A 17,400-nucleotide genomic window follows, 5' to 3' on the forward strand; every position below is an offset into this window, starting at 1 on the left:
AAAGAAAGAAAGAAAGAAAGAAAGAAAGAAAGAAAGAAAGAAAGAAAGAAAGAAAGAAAGAAAGAAAGAAAGAAAGAAAGAAAAAGAAAAAGAAAAAAAGTCAGTTTGTCACATTTCCAACTCAGTTTTCCAAATTCAAAAAATGTGGAACAGGTTGGCTAGGTTTCAAGTAAACACCCAAACAGTTCAAAGCAGTGAGAGGTAGATCCAAACCAAACCAAAGCTCCCGCATTTCAGACACGCTTGGATTCAGATCCAAAATTCTCTGTGGGCCCCTCAGGTACAAAAGGGTGAATCAAAACACACCCAAATCACCTTTCTGTTCTGTTTCTTCCTTGAGCTCTGAATAAATTCGGATCTGAAACCAAAATTGACCGTTGCTTCTTACTGCGTTCCCGTTGGATGGTTGTTCCAATCAAACCTGAACGCAGATCTTTTGAGGTTTGTCCAGCAAAAAGAGAAAGATTTAAGCAAATACTTTTGACTTGGCGATGAGCTCATGAGACAGCATAATTGTGTCTGCTCTGAAGGCCAAAATATTTCAGATGGCAGCATGAGCTTCTATCAGCAAATACAGTGGCAGTGAGAAGTTTTGTAGTTTCAGGCTTAGTTTTCCAGAAGTGACCAGTAGCTGGGGGTGCTCTGTTTGAGACTCCATCTGCCTCATTTTTGGAACAAGCTGAACACTGAACTCTGAAAATTGGAATGTCTTAGAAACATTGATCTTTAAAAAGAAAAATAAATAATAAAGTGTAAAGTAATTATTCCCAGAAATATGAAGTAGTTGCCACCCTGTTACTTCTGTACAAAGCAGACACACGATCTGCTATTAGTTTTTCACTTCTGTGCAGCAAGCTTTTTAAATGCTGTCTATACTTTCCACAATTGATGCATCAACTTATTCCGACCCAGTCTGTTATGTGAAGAAGTGCTAAAGCAGAAAAACCATGATTTTAAAAACAAACGTGAATAATAAGAAGAAAAGCCTGCGTTAAGGAGGATGCACCGGCTGCACCCCAAGCCCCCGCAGGAGCGCTACCCCGGGACCTGCGGCTACCGCAGCCCCGACCCGCTCGGCTCGGCGGGGCCCCGCGTGGGGCCAGCGGGCGGCGTTCCGTGTAGGGGCAGCGCCACCTGCCGGCAGCATCCGCCGTGGCCTCCGGGGCAGAAGAGCCTGGCTGCGGGTCGGTGAGGAGCCGGATTGCGGGGCTTGTCGCTCCCGCCGCGCTGGGTCAGTGCTGAAAGCCAACAAGGAAAAAAATCTGAAAACTTCTCGTATACATATATTTTTTCCATCGTTCTCTTCCTCCGACAAAGGATGCTGCGAGATAGAGGCTCTCCTCTGTTTGAACTGATGATCAACCAACTCAATAACTTCAGGTTGGATATTAAGAAAAGTTCCTTCTTTGAAGGAGTGGTGAGGCATTGGAACGGGCTGCTCAGGGAGGTAGTGAAGTCACCATCCCTAGAGGTGTTCAAGAAACATAGAGATGTGGCACTGAGGGACATGGTCATTGGGCATAGTGGGGACGATCTGACAGTTGACTAAACACTCTTACTGGTCTTTTCCAACCCAAATCATTCTGGGATTCTGTATAAGAATTTCAAGAAATACTCTGGACAGATAACAGCTAGTGATATTTAGAGTTGATGATCACTGTCAGTTAATTAACGTGATGGGTCTTGACCACATGTTTATCTGCAGTTGAGTCTTATGGCTGCCATAGGTTGAGTCATTCAGCAGGATGGAAATGTAACTTCCTTCATTTTAATTGTGGGAACAAATTCAGTGCAATGCTTGACTCATTGTTTGATGTTACATGTAATCATGTTGTGAATCTCATCAAGTGCAAACAGGTAACAAAGAACTGAACGATTTTTAGCTGTATACCACTGCAGCCTTCTGTGGAAATGCCTGTCTGGAAGGAAAGCTCTTCAGAAGAAAAAAATAGACTCATAGAGTCATTAAGGTTGGAAGAGATCACTAAGATCATCTAGTCCAGCTGTCAGCCCACCACCAGCTTGCCCTCTAGTCCACATCCTTCAGTGCTACACATTTCTTGAACACCTTTAGGGATGGTGACCCCACCACTTCCCTGGGCACTCTGTTCCAATAAATAAATAACCAAATCTAGGACAGAATTTTACAATTTTTTTACCCTTTCACTTTTTCTGCCTGCATATAGTCACTTGCAGTTATTTGTTCTACTTATAAACAGGTCTGACTGCCCAATGGTTGAACCCATTGGGGTACTATTTTAACAAGTTCCTTGTGGTGCTGAAGAATTACAGCATTGTACCTGATATCAACTGCGAGCAGAAAGAGCTCCCAAGGCCTTCCTGAGATGTGGGAAGGGATTTTTGAACCCAGGAATGTCTCATTTTTTCTCTTCTTCCTACTGTGAAGATACGTTGCAAGCCATTTTATGGTTTCTATTCTATTCTCCATACACCTTGTCTCATTTACATTCTTAGGCCACTAGGTTATGGGCTAAGCACAGTCCAATTCCACCACCTGGCCTGTGCTTGGAAAGTGACTCCAGACTTTCCTATTGTTCCTCTGCTGACAAACAGTGTTGGAACACTGATCACAAAGACATTTAGCAGAAGAGTGGTGGAGTAATAGAGCAATAAACTGATATTCAGTGTATTTGACAGGGGAGTTTTCTAGAAGCCCCTCCTCCTTTTTCCTTCACAGCTTCTCCTCATCAGTTTCCCCTGTACCCATAGACCCCTTCCAACCACTCTAAGCCATCACCACAACTGCAGACTGAAGCTCTTTGCTAGGTTACAGCACCAGCAGTGACAGCAGATAAAGTGCTTGGAATGCACTTGTTCCTGCTTGGTGTGTTCTTTATCCTCCACCTCACTGACTCTGCTGTTGGAAGCCTGCAGTCAGGATTGTCCTAGTCCACTCATTCCCAGTATAATTCCCACTTTCTCTCCCCAGCCCTGCTTGTGGCATTGGTCACTGCTGAGCACATTAAGCCCAGGTCACATCACGTACTTCGTATGTAAAGTTAGGAAGATGTATAATGTTTTGTAGGATGGAGCATAAGGAGGAATTTGTAAGTTACAAATGCAGGCAAGGGATTAGGAATTGCTATCCCAGATGTATTACAGCTTGAAAACAAAGAAGCCTAAATTATAACCAGTGACATGCAGCATGCAGTTTTTGGATGACCAGGATGGTGCAAGTCTGCATTGCGAATACCTTCCATCCACATCTGCTTCCCTGCACACATACACGCATACATACCTACGTGTGGAATCCCATCTGATTCACTACTTATGTCTTTTAGGAAGAAACTTCCCAAAAAAGCTCAGGATCTGGTGCTCTGCTTTTGTTAAAAGTATACAACTTCCAAAGTAATATGTTACACAAGCGAGTCACATTGCCCTGCAATAATGTTTTGAACTCGATACCCCATCCAGAAACAAGACCACAGTGAAATGAGGTGATGTGCTGTTTACGTGAAAGAATATTTGTACTAGATACCGGATTTTTTTATTTTATAATCAGGCCTAATAGATCATTATCGGACTAAAGTAAACCTCTTAAATGCTCGATTGGTGTGCGTGTAAATGAAGCTGTGCAGAAAGGCCTCGGGACAGAATGAAGTTTATGAGACTGCAAGTGAACTCTATTTATAAAAGTGTTTGGAAATGAAACAAAGAATTGTTCATGGCTCACTCTGTGCACAACATCATCCCTAACAAGCAGCCAGGGACACTGCACTGCTGGGCTTTCCTTGTTCAGAAGGACAGAAATACACAATCCTGTGTTTCAATACAAACAAGGTTTTCTGGCAAGGAGTCTGATTTTGAAATACACTGGGATAGAACAGGTGGGAAGTGTAAAAGAAAAGTGCATCTCATCCAGCTTGTGTCAGGAAAAAATGTCAGTGAGAAAATCCATGCTGTGTTTTAGCAGGACTGATTTGCAGCTCTGTTTTTTAATATCTGTGGGATTTTGGAGATTTCCAAGAGTATTTTGCGGTTGCTCTCAGAATGCCAGACTTGACTCTGCTGCAGTCACCATGCACTAACACACTGCACATTTATCACTCTGTGCCCTAGTGCTCCTGTGTCGTTAACTGATGGAGAATTTCTGTCAGAAATTAACATTCGGAGGATCAAATCCACATTTCACTGTAGAATCCCAGTAGGTGTGTGTTACAGACACAGTTTCTTTCTTTTTTTTTTTTTAATACAGAGTGGCTCACATATTATTTAAAAGAAGGTAATTGGATGCAATTTTTATTCACGGCCATGTGGAGCAGTGTGTGAGCCCTCCCAGGCACTAACCTGCCTTTTTCATACTTAAGGGACTGTTAAGACTGGAGAAGAGGAAGCCTGGGGGAGACCTTACTGCTCTCTACAACCACCTGAAAGGTGAGGAAGTGAGGACCAGCTTCTTCTCCCAGGTAACAGAAGTAAGATAAGAGGTAATGGCCTTAAGTTTTGCCAGGGGAGATTCAGGTTGGATATTAGGAAGAATTTCTTCTTAGAAGGTGTGGTGATGCATTGGAACAGACTGCCCAGGGAGGTGGTGAAGTCACTGTCTCTGGAGTTATTCAAGAAATGTGGAGATGTGGCACTGAGGGATGTGGTTAGCGGGCATGGTGAGGATGGGTTGGACTGGGTGATCTTAGAGGTCTTTTCCATTCTTAATCATTCTGTGATCCTATGATTCTTCCAACTCTGAGAAACAATTTTTATCTCACTCCATAAGCTGAGCAGTTCTGTGGTGCCTCTTTGACAGCTGGATCTGATTAGGAAAATTATGAAAATAACTGCTGACACAGTAATTTTTGTCTTTACATTTTACACCTGTTGAATTGTTGGCAAAAATTCAGTTCTGATTCAAACTAAAAAAAGGTGTGCGCTGCAGATGCAGGTTGGTGGGGCTGGGAACAAAGGAGGGTTGTGTAGCCTTCAGAAGTTGTATTCAAGCCTGCATAAAGCATTCTTCTGCCTCCTATTTAACTTCCAGAGACCTGTCTGCATTAATAGACACGTTCTTTGAAAGACCCTTGGGATGTACCTCTGCAGTGCTCCTCTGGTGGCCCCCTAACCCCTTGGCTCCAACAAGGAACCAAGCACTCGCTCACAATAGGAGCTGCTATCCCTCATCATGGTGGTTTAGAAACTGCCTGCGATACTCAAAACTGCAGACCCAAGACAGTGAGAGCTCAAGCCACATCCCCCCAGCTGTGAATACAGTGATGCAGAAAGAGAGCAGGAGGGGTGTCTTGACGGGTGATTGAAATGGCCCCTTCTGTGCAATGGTGCAAACTGAACATCAAGCTAGAGGTTTCTGTGCAACACAGGAAGCTTTCCTTATAACCTAAAACTGGTATACATTTTTTCACTTTGGCAAACAATTCGGAAGTACCTCCATCACAAACTGAGTTCATTCTTCCTTAAAAAAATGAAAAACTTTTCAGCTGGGTTGATAAATTGCACTTCCTGACTGAAAAAATGCAGTTGCTGGCTTGTTTGTTTGTTTGTTTGTTTGTTTTCCCATCATTGTCTGGCATGTTGCACAAATTGATCTAATGTTTAATTAGGTAAATAGAGCATTGACATTAGAGCACAAAGTGTTGGTCAAACATTCATGGCTCAATACAATCTCATAGGCACTCTGACCAGAAAGGAAATGCTGCTCCATGTGGGTGAAAGAAAAACGAGAGCTTTTATATGCAATAATATTTATTGTGCTATTTGAAGTTTGGATAGCAATTGTAAACCGCACGTGTGCATACATGTGTATGGACTTGTAATAAATAGTTAATGAAATCTGGAGCATAAATCTGGATACAAACGCCGCTGCTGATCTCCTTCTATATATATGCATGATGGACCCAGCCAAAACACAATCCTCAGGTTTTCCAGACCTGATCTAAATCCAAACGTCGTGGCTCATGCCCACCCCTACTTCTTTTCAAGGAACTCATTCATCAGTGGTGTGGACATTTCCCTGGACTTTATTTTAGCTGCCGGAGATTTTTTGGCATTTTATAATAAGACTAATTGCAGCGCATGTAAGCCCCAAGGAATGAAGTCTCTTCTCTGCTTTAAAATTAGTAGCTGTGACTCCCAAAGTGACACGCAAAAATATTTTGGAGGGCAGATAGAAAGCTTGATGAGAGTTTCCAAGGCCACACAACAAAGTGCTGACTTTTTCAACTTAACAAATATGGTTTTCCAAAATACTTCTCTTCCTTTATTCCTATGAGACACTGCAGCCTAAATAAGTAGAACTAACAACTCTTGGGCTTAACCACTTCATTTCCCCTCCACAAGCTTTCATCTCACTTTCTGCACAGCTCACTTCTCTTCCTGGTTGTTTTGAATATTGGTTCCTTGGCTAATAAAACTTTACAAGTGATTTTGAAAACAAACAATACTATATTATCCCTTTTTTTAACTCGTGAAATAAATATTCCATCAAAGAGACTTTTATGTTTCACAGTGGCAGTTCTCAAATGACCAGCATGGTATCATGTTCAAAACAGGGCACGGTCCATTTTTACAGTAGATTTACTCAATCACAGTTACTAATCGGATTAGTACTGCTTTTATGTCTGACAAATTTTTAAAAGTTGGGACTCATTAAAGCACTTACATATACAGAGCTTACGGTGCAGCACTGGGTTTTTCCAGTTAAGCATTTCTGCTTCGAAACAAACAAAACAAACAATATTTTCTCATGTACATAGAAGGTAAGTTGCTCTGCTAGGTTGCAGTGCCACCAAGTATTGAAGTTCACTTCGACTGAGCAAAAGTTGTGCTCATGTGTGCAGTAAGGAAAGAATATTCAATTAGAAGGTAGGGTAGCTTGAGTGCTAGGAAGGAGCTCATGCATGCCTCTATCTAATGGGAAAACACTTCCTTACGCCTTGCTCTTCCTTCTTGACCATACGCAAGACTGAAACCTTCCAAATGAATTGCAGCTCTCTATATTGTTTCTTCATAGCTGAATCAAGTTGAAAACTTAACATGAGCCAGCAGTTTGCTCTTGCAGCTTGGAAAGCAAATGGTATCCTGGGCTCCATCAGAAGAGGGGTGGCCAGCAGGGACATAGAGGTGGTTGTCCTTCTCTACACTGCCCTCGTGAGGCCCCATCTAGAACACCATGTCCAGGTCTGGAGCCTCAGTACTGGAAAGATAGAGAGTTGTTGGGGAGGGTCCAGAGGAGAGTCATATAGACATTCAGGGGGCTGGAGCACCTACCCAGCGAAGATAGGCTGAGGGAGCTGGGCTTGTTCAGTCCAGAGAAGAGAAGGCTGCGGGGACCTCACTGGAGCCTTTCAGTACCTAAAGGGAGCCTACAAACAAGAGGGGAATCAACTCTTTACCGGGATAGATAATGGCAGGACAAGGGGAAATGGCTTTAAGTTGAGGGAAGGAAGATTTACGTTGGATGTCAGGGGGAAATTCTTTACAGAGAGAGTGGTGAGGTGCTGGAACAGGCTGCCCAAAGAGGTTGTGGATGCCCCGTCCCTAGAGGTGTTCAAGGCCAGGTTGGACAGCCTGGTCTGGTATTAAATGTGGGGGTCGGTGGCCCTTCCTGTGGCAGAGGGGTTGGAGATTCATGATCCTTGAGGTCTCTTCCAACCCTGGCCATTCCGTGATTCTAAGAAAAATGTAAGTGTTAGAATGAGCTGTGACGACCTTCACCATGATTCAGTTAAGACCTTACGAGGAAACTACCTGCACACATACAAAAGGAGTATTTGGCCTCCAAAAAGCTAAGCTTTGCTTAGGAGATTGTACTCCCACAAAGACAGGGAGTTCCAGATGTTGTTCAAGCGTAGTACAGGCCTTGTTTGGATGCTAGGTGTGTGTCTCCTTTTACTTCAGCTGTTCTCATATACTGCACAAGAAAACAATTAGGAACATTTTATTCATATGGCTATAGGAAGGTCCAATATTCTCTAGCTGAAAGTTGTTTGAATGTTCAAGCAGAATCAGTGCTGTCTGAGAGGGAACACAGACAAAGCAGACAAAAACAGTAGAAAATGAAGTCTAACCCTTTATTTCTACTGGAAATTCCCTCCTGGAGCAAAGTGAAGAAAGTGGAAAGCATGCATTTCACTAGCTATTGCAGCATTAAACCTGTAGGAGGGGTTCTGACTGGCTCCCTGCTGAATAGGCAAAAATAGGGTGTAAGATTGTTAAAGAATCTAGAAAACGCAGTACCAAAAGCAACTACCAGCATCTATCTCTTCTTGAAAGTCAACTCTATTTTAGTTTTAAAAGACTGTTACCAAAAGACTGTCTTGCTAAAATTACCACAGTTGCTCACGTCTGCAAATGGTCCCATTGCTGCTCTCTCATATGCATGCAAATAAATAGACTTCATACCATCATTAACATACTTATATTTGCATGAGGTTGGACACTTGGAAGCAAAGATTAGATTTTCAATGGCAAAGAAAAAGAATGTATTTAATATTTTTTTAAACATCAATCAGTTATACTGGAAGGATTTAAGTAGAAATGAATGTACTAGAATATGAAATATATTGTTATTTTTTATAATGAAATATAGTCTTGCATTATACATGGTCTCTATAAACACTAACATTATGAGAGAGCAAATGGGTTAGTATCAGCCAAGCACAAGTCAGGAAAAGATCAAACTCCATTTCCACACTGAAGTTTATCCTCTGTCCCCTGTGTATGTGCATTGCTGTGAGATCTTTGACATTAATATCTTATGTCATTTTTCCAAGCAATAAATTGCAGTAGCATATATCTTTTTAAAAAATACTTAATTCACAGATATAGACACACGTATAATGGAGTCTTGCTGTCTGCAGGTCAGCTTTCTTCTTTGGAAAGGAAAAACAAAATAAAGATAGAACCTAAAAGCTGTGGTCTCCTCTGCAAGATTTCAAAGCTGGGCAGATCTTCAGAGTAACAGTAGTATAGAAATATAAATATATCTAGCTATTCATTAACAGAGCTATTAATTAGTCTGAGGGGGACATTATTAATACATTTCTTTCTCTTTCTTATGGTCAGGGAGGAGTTTCAGTGAAAAGCAGGAGAGGAATCTGTTGGATTTTTTTCACTCCACACCAGTTACTCCTCAAGAGTCTCTGAGAGGAACACCCTCAGCTGAAAAGCATCCTAAGCTCTAGTGGTATGAAACAAACAACTAATGCATCTATACATTCATTCCTAAATTTAAGTAGATATCTAAACCCCATATGCTTTGCCAGTTCCAGCATAGTTAGCTATGAGATGGACTGTGTACGTGAGGCACTAGGAGCAGAGCATTGGACAGTGCTGGGAGTAGTTCCTTGCTGAACACCATGCAATAATGAACCTCCGAGAAGAAATATTGAAAGTGCTGACACGAACATGAGGGAGGCAGTGGGGAGAATCATAGAATCACAGAATCATAGAATCATAGAATGGTCTGGGTTGAAAAGAACCACAATGATCATCCAGTTTCAATCCCCTGCTATGTGCAGGGTCACCAACCACCTGCCCAGAGCCACATCCAGCCTGGCCTTGAATGCCTGCAGGGATGGGGCATCCACAACCTCCCTCAGCAACCTATTCCGGTGTGTCACCACCCTCTGTGTGAAAAACTTCCTCCTAATATCTAACCTAAACCTCCCCTGTCTCAGTTTAAGACCATTGCCCCTTGTCCTATCACTATCCATCTTTGTAAACAACCGTTCCCCCTCTTGTTCAGTGCTCCCTTCGAGTATTGGAAAGCCACAATGAGGCCTCCCCAGAGCCCTCTCTTCTCCAAGCTAAACAAGCCCAGTTCCCTCAACCTTTCTTCATAGGGGAGGTGCTCCAGCCCTCTGATCATTGAGAAAGGCACTAGAGAGGGAGCTGGATAGGCTGGATCAGTGGGCCAACGTAAACTGTATGAGTTTCAATTGGGCCAAGTGTCACATCCTGCATTTTGGTCACAGCAACCCCAAGCAACCCTATAGAATTGGAGTGGCTGGAGCGGAGGAGTGGCTGGAAAGCTTCCAGACAGAAACAGACCTTGGTGGTCTGATGGACAGTCAGCTGAATATGAGCCAGCAGTGTGCCTAGGTGGCCAAGAAGGCCAACAGCATACTGGCTTGTATCAGGAATGGTGTGGTGAGCAGGAATAGGGAAGTCATCCTGCCCCTGTACTCAGCACTGGTGAGGCCTCACCTCGAGTACTGTGTTCAGTTTTGGGCGCCTCAGTACAAAAAGGACACTGAGGTGCTGGAGCAGGTCCAAAAAAGGGCAACAAGGCTTGTGAAGGGCTTGGACAATATGGCCTATGAGGAGAGACTGAAGGAACTGGGGCTGTTCAGTGTGGGGAAAAGGAGGCTGAGGGGAGACCTTACTGCTCTCTTCCAAAACCTGAAATGTGCTTACAGCGAGAGCAGGGTTGGTCTCTTCTCACTGGTGACAGGTGACAGGATGAGGGGAAATGGCCTCAAGTTGCACCAGGATAAAGTTAGCTTGGATATCAGGAAAAACTTCTTTACAGATGGAGTGGTTAAGCACTGGAATAGGCTCCTCAGGGAGGTGGTTGAGTCAACATCTCTGGATGCATTAAAAACCATTGGATGTGGTGATCAGGGACGTGATTTAGCGGAGGGCTGTTAGAGTTGGGGTAGTATGGTTAGGTTGAGGTCGGTCTTGATTATCTTTAAGGTCTTTTCCAACCTGAGCAATTCTAAGATTCTGTGACATGCAGGTCATAGGATTTCACATGTATAAACTCCTGCCGTGTTACTGGTTCCAGTATCTCAGCCTGTTTACTTAAATTAAAAAAAAAAAAAATTTAAAAAAAATCTCATATATTCCAAAGTCTATGATAAGAAACACTAACAGTATTAATCCATTTCCACAAATAGATACAGTAAAAGCATTGCCAATAAAAGTTCACAGTAAAGATAGTCAATATTGGAATAAAGAATTGCCATAGGAAGGCCCTAAACTCCAGGTTCATTTGCTGGAATGCCTTCAGCTTGGACCAGCAAGCCCTATAATAGAGCAACATTTCCCCCATCAGCAGGTCAGGACAAAAGGCATATTTCATGCTCACGTTGCTGACCCAGACCTCTGGCTGAAAGGGAATGATATTAATGTGCTCTGGAGTAGGTTTATCTGACTCTCAATCAGCAAGCCGTTAGCCTGACAAAAGGGTCAAAGTAGGGAGTATAAAACACACTGGTATAAGAGCAATCCATGGGATTTCCAGAAAAGGCTTGGAAAAAGAGAGTCTGTGGCACTTCCTCTAATTATTTTTATTACCGTGATTGACTTCAAAACAGCAGCAGCTCAGGAAAAGAAATGGGAAGGTAAAACCTTGACCTGATTGAAATTGATGGGAATTTTATTACTGACCTCACTGAGATAAAACGTGACTTTTCCCTAAGTTTAAGAGAGTACCTGCTTGTTTTGAGCACTTAAATACTGCATGATATTATTCAGCCTGGAGAAGGCTCAGAAGAGGCATCACGGCAGCTTTGCAGTACTTAAAGGGAGCTTTTAGGCAGGATGGAAATCAACTTTTTACACATTCTTATAGTGATAGGACAAGGTTTTAAGCTAAAAGAGGGAGATTTGGATTAGATGTTAGTGAGAGAGTGGTGAGGCATTGGCACAGGCTGCCCAGAGAAGACGTGGGCGTCCCATTCTTGGAGGTGTTCAAGGCCAGGTTGCACTGGCCCTGGACAGCCTGAGCTGGTGGGAGGCAGGGACTAGGGCTAGCTGATCTTTAAGGCCCTTTTCAACCCAAGCCATTTTATGATTCTATGAAGATAGCCAAGAATTTCAGTGAAACTGAGAAATTTCCCCAATTTCCTTTGCAAATTAGGCTGTCAAATCAAAAAGTGTGGTTTCTCTCTTTCCTGCTGGGTGTGATTCTCTATGAGCCTGATTACACTGATCAGCTTTAATTGCCCTGACCAGCCTCACCTGGAACCTCCACTGCACCTCTGGTCCTGGGCCTAGGATCTCCATTTAAGTTCAGTCCTGAGCTCTTGTTGTTTCCCTAGTTTGTTTAGCGGTGTTTCTGTGGTGGAGCTGGTTTGTTTTCTAATTTAATTCCAGCTTCTAGATACATATCTTGCAAAGGAGACTTGCTACTGATTTTTGCCTTGCTGTTTCTGACCACTGTCCTGGCTGGGCTTGGAACCTGAAACCTTAGATTTTTGGAGGTTGTCATTTGATAGTTTGTAGTAATCGTGGCCAACGTGATCCTGACCAGGAACAGCGTGGTTGTATGCTGACTGGAAGATTGCTACTGGTGCTCTGCTCAGCCTTTGCTCCTGGCTTGTCCCTGCTTGTGGTGCATCTCTGCTTCTGCTGCTATCTGTAGTGTTCCTCCCCAGAATGAAACACCCAGTTGAAGCTGATGCTGCTGACAGTGGAAGCCTTTTCTGGTAAGAAATTTATCATTCAGTAGGAATAATGCAGTAGAGAAAAGCATTGTTCAGGTCTACTTATGATCTTTCTGCTTTGTTAAAGTTTTATAAAAACTATGTTATTGATAGAGTCAGTAGTTTCTTTCATTATTTCAGAAAGAAAATGGAAGCTACAGACTTCTAATGCACTTTTGCTGGAGTAGTGACAGTTAATTCTGTATATAGCAATTGTTATCTGGAGGACTTTGATAACAATAAATTCATGTTATGTACTGACATTGTTGGCTGCTTTCCTATGTGGAGCGGTAGCATTTGTGCTGCTTGGCTCATTTTAAACAAAGCTATTATACCTAGGAAAGCATAGAAGTTTAGGTGAAATAAATAAACTTTACAGAAAACAGTTGTATCAGCATGCAAACGTGTTCCTCGTCAGAGCATTATGTTCCATCCTTTAAAATGTTTGGAAACTAATGCACATTGAGGGATACAAATGCATAGCAGACAACCGGTAATTGCATGCAGGGTGCTTCATTATTCCAGCAGGCTAAGAACTACAATTCCAGGTCAGTAGACTCATGTTTAGTTTCTGGTTTCATTGCCTTTTCAAATTACTTATCTCAGTGAGAGATGTTAGCCCTGCTTCTCCACAGGGTACACCTTAATTTAGAGGCTTGTATTCTGTTCCTGTGCATGCAGTAGTCTATATGTGTCTCCCTCCTTCTTCCACACACTTCGGTGCTCTGAAGGCACTCACATATTTAAGTCTTTTCTTTACTTCTAAGGGAGCTTTTTAGGTAGTGTTCCACTGAAAGTGGAATAGTACTACTTCACTGTCAGTTCACGGTTCCCAGGGCTTTCCTTGTTTTCTTAATGTACACCAGAGCAATGACAGCACTGGTCTGTTTTCTGGGGAGGATTGGAGTAGCCATTGCCATTCCTCTGTTGAGCTGTTTATTTTCTGTTTCCCTAGTATCGCACTGAGAAAGTTGGATTCAGTAGTGTCAGTTCAGTGATTGGAACTGACATATTCAAACCATTGTGGTTTTTTTCAAGCAAAAATAAAAAAAATCCAGTTGTTTTTTTTCAACTTGCCTTTTTAAATTTTCTTTACTCTGACATTGTGGTAGGTGGTTACCCTTATTCGCTGTCCTTAAAGCTGCTAATGTGCTTGTGGCAACCCATCCCTATTAACATTTTCAAGTAATCATTAACAAATTAGAACTGCATGCTTAAGACGTGGATCTCCATAAGTTCAGTTTTCTGCTTCATTGCGAAATTAATGGTGTATCAAAGAGTCTGGACTACAAATTCCAATAGTTGCCTTATATGAAAAATATCCAGTGACATGTTTGGTCTCCAGGCCTTGTACGTCTTCTGCTTGTACATTCCTGAGGGGAAGGGTGTTTTATACTGATGGTGTGAAAATGAGACAAGTTTCTGACAAAACTGTATCTGTATCAATAGATACAAAGCTGGTATTCAGTAAGACCTCCAAGAATTTCTCTTCTGCAATTTTTCTCCAATAGCTGAGTAAATTCACACAATGTCTTATCATCCAACACATCCCATGGCAAGAGTTTCCACAGCATGTAAGTTTCTCCTTTCATTTTGAAAATGGCACATTTCTTTTCTTTGATGTCTCTTTGTTCTCCTACCACAAGAGATGGGCAGATTGGGAGTGGTAATTTGCTTTTCCATATCAATAGCAATTTCAGGCACCTGTTGTATGCTACTTTTCAGTTCACTCTAGTCTGAAGTTTTGATATAATCTGCTTTTTTTGTGTGAAAGGTGTAATATCAGTTCGACCGTGCTTGTCTCCCTGTGGATATCTTTTGTAATTATATTGTATTATTTACAAGTAGGAATGGTAGGACTTGTGGTCAGCTTGCTGCAGAGCTGTAGAATTGCATGGTATTCTTGCAATAAAGAATCCACTCAGAAAAAAGGTTGAGAAATAAAATCTTATGTCAGTTTGAAGTTCAAATGCACTCTGTCTTCTTGCTTAAAGAGAGACCAAATCTACAGACCATCTACCAAGTTAGGGGATTTACTCATTAACACAAGTAACTTCAAACAGCTTAAACTGCCTTCATTTAAACTACTATTCAATCACAGAATCACAGAATCATCCGGGTTGGAAGGGACCTCAAGGATCATGTAGTTCCAACCCCCCTGCCTAGCAGGGCCACCAAACACACACATTCAGATCAGGTTGCCCAGGACCCCGTCCAACCTGGCCTTAAACACATCCAAGGACGGGGCATCCACAACCTCCCTGGGCAGCCCGTTCCAGGGCCTAACCACTCTCCTTGTAAAGAACTTCCCCCTAACATCCAACCTAAATCTTCCCTCCTTCAACTTGGATCCATTTCCCCTAGTCCTGCTGTTGTCAGCCCTTTTGAAGAGTTTACTCCCCTCGTGGGTGTAGGTTCCCTTCAGGTATTGATAGGCTGCAATGAGGTCACCCCAGAGCCTTCTCTTCTCCAGGCTGAACAAGCCCAACTCCCTCAGCCTGTCAATCAACTCAATTCAAATACTATTCAATCAATTCAGCATTTGATCAAACTGAAGTTAAGTCTAGGGTGATAGAGGACTGAAATATTCTTTATAACAATCAGAGATTCATAAATAATCTTAGAATAATTCTGTAATTCTTCAGATAAATATAAATCCCTTAGCCTGTATTTATGTGCTATCTGTATTTACTGTTGAGCTATGGATGTGCTCAAGCCCTTGAGTTGAGTACTTTGCCAGAGCTTTGGCTGCTTGTTTGCACTACTGAAGTTCTCATCTAGGGGTAACTGAGGCAATTTAACCTCAGAATTAAGAAATTTTTCATTTATTTTGCTTTATTTAACACTAACAGAAATGAGCAACACTGATGCCAATTGGCAGATTGTAATTTTTCTGCAAGCTTTTAACATTCAAATTCCTGCTTCCTAGTAGTTGCTTTTTGGTTTATTTTGTTTGTTTGTTTTTCAGGCTGGCACTGATTAAATGAAGAGTCTAACCTGATGGGGCAGGATGGGTTGAAACTGTGCCTTTACTTTTGTTGTAAATTTTGATGGATAAAGAGAAACTCTACCCCTGGCATTGTCAGCCTCCCATCTTTGTACACTGGGTAAAAAGATTCCCTCACAGTTAGCAGGGGGAGTAGGAAACAGGACTGTGATCCAAAATGTTGCTTAGGAACAATTTCCATCGCTTTATCACATTCCTTTCTCTAATAACCACTTAGTGAGCTAAGTCATCAAAATCGAGAACGGTTTTCACAAACTGAACTTCTGAGGTGATTACCATGCAAGAAAATGATCATGCCATGCCCTGATGCCTCTTTGAAAGACTGTGGAGTTTTAGTAATTCTGTGAGGAATGTGTTCCTAAAGGAACCTGTTCTGAAAATAGCATCTGCAATAAAAAAAATCAACTGCATAGTGAGTGCTAGAACTGCTGATTATCCCTTTATGCATGAAGTAGATTACTTGTTAGGCAACAGAGCATAGATGAGAAAGAAGGATTAGGAAAATGGAAAGCAGCCCCCGCATTTATGGTTGCTTATATGGTAAACAACACTGCTTCTCCCTGCACAGGTTTTCAACTGTTGCTTTTCTATTGGTAAATAAATTACCTAAATGTGAAGATGTTGTAGTTCTGACATACAATAACCAATTCCCGGTTTGGAAGCTATGCTGCCTTCTGAGAATGCTTTCTTTTCATTTGTTAGCAGTACATCTCCAACATCATCACTATCAAAATGAGATTTTTTCAAATGTTTCTATTTTTGTCTTGTTTGTTGACCTGCAGTTGACTTAAAGTTAATTGTCTGCCTAGATGTAGTATATTAATTTATGAATGCCAAAAAGTTGACTTATCCCGATGCTCAGATGACAGAGGACAACCCCTGTTAAATGGTTGAGTGGTCAGATAAGCCACTAATCTAACTAATTTTGTAATTGATTACAGATCTAAGAATGGCAAGCAGGAATAACTAGCGTTTTCCAACTTAATACATCTTACTTCATCTCACTGATGTCCCAAATCAGCTGAGATGGACCATGTGAAGTTCAGCAAGGAGAATTGTGAAGTCCTGAATCTGTGAAGGAACAATTGCATGCACCAGAACGTGCAGAAGCCACCCATTTGGAAAACAGCTGACAGAAGGCCCTGGGGATCATCATCTTTGTGAGGTTAGCTACATTAAGCTGTATCAGTACTGACAGTTTCACTTCAATTGGCTTCTAGAAAAACCTTTTATTTAATAAAAAAAATCAGCTGGGAGTCTTTAAATTTAATCTCGAAGTTAAATTTTTGGCTCTGAATATGGCTGTCTGACACATACGTGAGATACCATTGACCATATCGATGTGTTGGTTTTTTGTTTTTTTTTTTGAACAGCAAATTGTTATTTTGACAGTCACTGGTTCTGCTCATCTTATTGAGAAATTGAAGCTGGAAGTGGCAGGCTTAGTGTTTTTCATGGGATTCTGTTACTTCTCTATGAAGCATTTAAGCTGAAAACTTGCTCCATCCTTTCCCAAAATAGCCAAGCTTAAGAAGCCACAAAGTAGAAAACAAGGTGCCATCCATCTTTCACATAGACCACTTCAACCTGAACCCTGCAGGCCCAGCCCTGCTTGATGAGTGAGAAGCTACTGCCTATGAAATGGCTGGTGAGTTATTCACTTCTGTTATCCCATGCACAATCCCTCACTACCAAAACATTATTTGAGTCTTATGTTGTTCATCCAGACTGAGGAAGACCACACCTAGCTGCCTGAATTACAATACTGACTATATACATATAAACATTTATTTGCCTGAGAGAAAATAAGCTGGAGGGGGGGCTTTGAGGTTTTCATTTTTCAAAGGCATAAATTAGTGATAGCTACAATTATTGTTAAAGTCTTACTATAGTTACAGACATTAAGCCACTAATTAAAATTTGATACAACTTTTTTTCCCCACAATTTGGAACTACCCTGTTTATTTCTTTTCAACAGCTTGGTGAATT

Source organism: Centrocercus urophasianus, unplaced genomic scaffold (assembly GCF_019232065.1).
Source record: "Centrocercus urophasianus isolate 14NV4802_14NV808 unplaced genomic scaffold, USGS_Curo_1.0 seq_11, whole genome shotgun sequence".
Lineage (NCBI taxonomy): Eukaryota > Metazoa > Chordata > Aves > Galliformes > Phasianidae > Centrocercus > Centrocercus urophasianus.